This window comes from Camelina sativa, chromosome 15 (genome assembly GCF_030686135.1).
Source record: "Camelina sativa cultivar CO46 ecotype springtype chromosome 15, ASM3068613v1".
Classification (NCBI taxonomy): Eukaryota; Viridiplantae; Streptophyta; class Magnoliopsida; order Brassicales; family Brassicaceae; genus Camelina; species Camelina sativa.
The window spans coordinates 24,499,711-24,505,044 of NC_141894.1; the positions used below are offsets into that span (position 1 = coordinate 24,499,711).

A 5,334-nucleotide genomic window follows, 5' to 3' on the forward strand; every position below is an offset into this window, starting at 1 on the left:
AAACATTGGTGCTGGAGATGCACCCAACACTCACAACCAAAGAGCTGGCATTGTGCCACCAACTGTTGCCAACAACAACTTTGAGATCAAGAGTGGATTGATCTCAATGATTCAGGCAAATAAGTTTCATGGATTGCCTATGGAGGATCCACTAGATCATCTTGATGAGTTTGACAGAATCTGTGGTCTTACCAAGATCAATGGAGTAAGTGAAGATGGTTTCAAGCTGAGGTTGTTCCCTTTCTCACTTGGGGACAAGGCTCATTTGTGGGAAAAGACCCTCCCTACTGGTGCCATTACTACTTGGGATGCCTGTAAGAAGGCTTTCTTGGCCAAGTTTTTCTCCAATGCTAGGACAGCAAGGCTGAGGAATGAGATCTCTGGATTTGCTCAATGGAGCAATGAAAGCTTTTGTGAAGCTTGGGAGAGATTCAAGGGGTACCAAACTCAATGTCCTCATCATGGTTTCAGTGTGGAGTCTTTGTTGAGCACATTGTACAGAGGAGTGCTTCCCAAGTTCAGAATGCTTCTTGATACAGCCTCCAATGGAAACTTCCTCAACAAGAATGTGGAAGAAGGCTGGGAGTTAGTAGAGAATCTTGCACAGTCTGATGGGAACTACAATGAGGACTATGACAGAACCATAAGGTCATCATCAACTGATCAAGAAGACAAGTACAAGAAGGATCTGAAAATGGTGAATGAAAAGCTTGATAGGATCTTGCTCAGCCAGCAAAAGTCTATTCACTTTGTTAGTGAAGAGGAGCTTCCAGTTCAAGAGGGGGAGAATGAGTTTGCTGAGCTTTGCTATATGCAAAACCAAGGAGGCTTCAAGGGTTATAACCAAGGAGGGTTTAGGAACAATAATCTGTCCTATAGGAGCACAAATGTGGCCAACCCACAAGATCAAGTCTACCCTCCTCAACAGCCTCAACAGCCTCAACAGCACTAAAACTATGTACCCAAACAACAGCAACAGGTGTTCCAGCCCCAGTTGTGTCCCCCACCAGGGTTTCAGACTAACCAAGACCAGGAACAAGACCTTAGAGCTATGATACTGCAGCTGTTGATTGGTCAAACACAAGGGAAGATTGAGGAAGCCAATAGATTTGCTGAGCTGAACAGGAGGATAACAGATCTTTACAGTGACCTAAAATAGAAAGTTTGACACACTTACTACAAGGATTACAACACTAGAGGGTCAACAAACTTCTGCCTCTAAGCAAGAGAACAACAAAGGCAAAGCTATTATGCAATCTATAGAAAGTGCTCATGCCATTAATTTGCGCAGGGGAAGAGTTTTACAAGACAAAAATGGAGCTTTACAAAACACTGAGGACAGTGTGGAACAAGATGGGGAGGATTTTCAACAAGAAGGGGCTCAGGATAAAACTAGTGTTCAGCTCGACGGTCCACTCGAGCAGGCACTCGACCGTGTGCATGATCGAGTGCCTGATCGAGCAGCTGCTCAGGAAACATCTAAGCCAGCTACCTCCAAGGAAAAGGAAGCTAGGTCCATTCCCCTTCCTTACAAGCCTCCATTGCCCTTCCCAGGAAGGTTTAAGAAGCAAATGGTTGACAAGTATAAAGCATTGTTTGACAAACAAGTTAGAGAGATTGAGCTTAGGATGCCCTTGATTGATGCTTTTGTGATGATTCCTCCTTACCATAAGTTCTTGAAAGATGCTGTGATGGAAAGAATCAAAGAAGTTCAGGGGATGGTACATCTTAGCCATGAGTGTAGTGCCATAATCCAAAAGCAAGTGAACCCTCAAAATTTGAGAGATCCAGGCTCCTTCACTATACCTTGCTCAATAGGACCTTTGACTTTCAACAGATGCCTTTGTGATTTGGGAGCCTCAGTGAGCCTCATGCCTTTGACAGTTGCAAAGCGCCTTGGATTTACAAGGTATAAACCATGCAATATATCTTTGATCTTAGCTGATAGATCAATAAGACTACCACATGGTGTTTTGGAAGATCTACCTGTTAGAATTGGAGCAGCAGAAGTCCCAACAGACTTTGTAGTCTTGGAAATGGATGAGGAGCCAAAAGATCCCTTGATTTTGGGAAGACCTTTCCTTGCTACAGCAGGAGCAATAATAGATGTGAGAGAAGGAAAGATTGATCTTAACTTAGGAGATGATCTCAAAATGACATTTGATATTGTGGAGGCTATGAAGAAACCAACAGTTGGGGGACAAGTCTTTTGGACTGAAGAGCTGGATAAGCTATCAGGAGAACTAATGGAAGAACTAGCAGAAGAAGATCATCTTAGGACTGCCTTGACCAAAAGTGGAGAGGAAGGGTTCATCCATAAAGAAACCAAGGCCTATGAAGAGATATTGGATTCATGTAAAGAATCAGATTTTTGAGGGATTACCAGCATTGAGGGAGGAAGTTTGGTCAGTTCAAGTAGCAAATACGGACAGCTCGACCACTAGCTCGACCACACACTCGACCGAGTGCAGGACCCACTCGACCGAGTGCACTGCTGAATCCTCTAGAGATGACTGGTCCGAGCTGAAAGCACCAAAAGTAGAGCTAAAACCTCTTCCATCTGGGCTAAGGTACGTTTTTCTTGGTAAGAACTCTACTTATCTAGTAATAGTTAATGCTAAATTGAGTGAGAGTGAACTTGACTTGCTAGTTGTTGAATTGAGGAAGTATAGAAAAGCTATTGGTTATACTTTAGATGACATTCAAGGACTTTCACCTAGCCTCTGCATGCATAGAATTCACCTTGAAAATGAATCTTATTCCAGCATTGAACCCCAAAGAAGGTTAAACCCCAACTTAAAGGAAGTAGTCAAAAAGGAGATCCTTAAGTTGCTAGATGCTGGTGTAATCTATCCTATTTCTGATAGTACTTGGGTTTCACCAGTCTATTGTGTCCCTAAAAAAGGAGGAATTACTGTAGTAAAGAATGATCAAGATGAGTTAATTCCAACTAGAACCATAACAGGTCATAGGATGTGTATTGACTATAGAAAACTCAATTCAGCCACTAGGAAAGATCATTTTCCCCTCCCTTTCATTGACCAAATGTTGGAAAGATTAGCCAATCATACTCATTACTGTTTCTTGGATGGATACTCTGGATTTTTCCAAATTCCTATTCATCCTAATGATCAAGAGAAGACAACATTCACATGTCCATATGGTACCTTTGCATATAGGAGGATGCCATTTGGATTATGTAATGCTCCAGCTACCTTTCAAAGGTGCATGATGTCAATCTTCTCTGATCTCATTGAGGATGTGGTTGAAGTTTTCATGGATGACTTCTCTGTCTATGGAGACTCTTTCTCTTCTTGTCTTGCTAATCTATGCAGGGTTTTAAAGAGATGTGAGGAGACAAACCTGGTTTTGAATTGGGAAAAGTGTCACTTCATGGTTGAAGAAGGGATAGTCCTTGGTCATAAGATTTCAGAGAAGGGAATTGAAGTTGACAAGGCAAAGATTGAAGTTATGGTTCAACTTCAACCACCAAAAACAGTCAAGGACATAAGGAGCTTCCTTGGCCATGCTGGGTTCTATAGGAGGTTCATCAAGGATTTCTCAAAGATAGCTAGGCCATTGACAAGGTTGCTTTGTAAGGAGACTGAGTTTAATTTTGATGAAGATTGCTTGAGAGCATTCAAGGAGATCAAGGCTGCTTTGATTTCAGCCCCAATAGTCCAAGCACCAAACTGGGATCTTCCATTTGAAATCATGTGTGATGCTTCAGACTTTGCAGTAGGAGCAGTTCTAGGACAGAAAAAATATAAGAAGCTGCATGTGATTCATTATGCAAGTAGAACCTTGGATGAAACTCAAGGAAGATACTAAACAACAGAAAAGGAACTCCTAGCAGTGGTATTTGCTTTTGAAAAATTCAGAAGCTACTTGGTAGGATCGAAGGTGATTGTGTACACTGACCATGCTGCCTTGAGGCACATCTACTCAAAGAAAGACACCAAACCAAGGCTGTTGAGGTGGATTTTGCTTCTCCAAGAATTTGACATGGAAATAGTTTATAAGAAAGGGATAGAGAATGGAGTAGCTGATCATCTGCCAAGGATGAGGATAGAGGAGCAGATTCCAATTGATGATTCAATGCCTGAGGAGAAACTGATGCTACTTGGAACAACCCGGCAGCCAGCTCGACCACCAACTCGAGCATGCACTCGACCGAGTGAGTTTGGTGACCCGGTCGAGCAGGAGCAGATGGAGGAGTGGTTAGCACTTGAGAGTGAAGATCTACCTTGGTATGCTGATATAGTCAACTACAAGGTGTGTGAGGAAATTCCAGTGGACATGGACCATTACAAAAAGAAGAAACTCCTCAAGGACATAAATGGATACTATTGGGATGAACCTTATCACTACAAAAAGTGGTCAGATGGGTTGTTTAGGAGATGCATAGCAGAAAGTGAGGTAGAAGGAGTATTGGGACATTGTCATGGCTCTGCTTATGGAGGACATTTTGCAACTTTCAAGACAGCCCAGAAAGTTTTACAAGCTGGCTTATGGTGGCCTACCTTATTCAAGGATACTCACAAGTTCATTACAAAGTGTGATGCTTGTCAAAGAATGGGGAACATCACAAGGAGGAATGAGATGCCACAGAATCCAATCCTTGAAGTTGAGATATTTGATGTTTGGGGAATTGATTTCATGGGACCTTTTAACCCTCCTTCAAATGGAAATGTCTACATACTTGTGGCAGTAGACTATGTCTCAAAGTGGGTAGAAGCCATTGCTAGTCCCACTAATGACCAAAAGGTAGTCCTCAAGCTCTTCAAATCCATCATCTTCCCAAGGTATGGAATTCCAAGGGCTGTGATATGTGATGGAGGAACACACTTCATCAACAAAATCTTTGAAGGAATGCTAAAGAAGTATGGGGTTAAGCACAATGTGTCTACAGCCTATCATCCCCAAACTAGTGGGCCATTCTGTCAAGAATAGTGGGAGCAACAAGAAAGGATTGGTCTACTAAACTTGATGAAACACTTTGGGCATATAGGACAGCTTTCAAAACACCAATAGGAAGAACCCCATTCCAGCTTGTGTATGGCAAGTCTTGCCACCTCCCAGTAGTTGAGTACAAGGCTCTCTGGGCAATAAAACTCTTGAACTTGGATCTAGAAACAGCACAAGCTAAGAGAAGCCTTGAGTTGCATGAGCTTGAGGAAATCAGATTGGAAGCTTATGAAAACTCCAAAATTTACAAGGAGAGAACTAAAGCCTTCCATGATAAGAAGATTCTTATCAAGGACCTAAAGGCTGGAGACCAGGCTTTGCTCTACAATTCAAGACTCAAGTTATTCCCTGGGAAGTTAAAAAGTA

At 42.3% G+C, this 5,334-nt stretch overlaps 1 non-coding gene across 1 annotated transcript; it reads right to left on the minus strand.

Moving 5' to 3' along the window:
• Positions 1 to 361: 361 nt before the first annotated feature.
• Positions 362 to 468, minus strand: LOC147927044 (small nucleolar RNA R71). The gene has a single exon (XR_015583081.1). It is a non-coding gene; the product is annotated as a small nucleolar RNA R71 (small nucleolar RNA).
• Between the last annotated feature and the right edge of the window lie 4,866 nt (positions 469 to 5,334).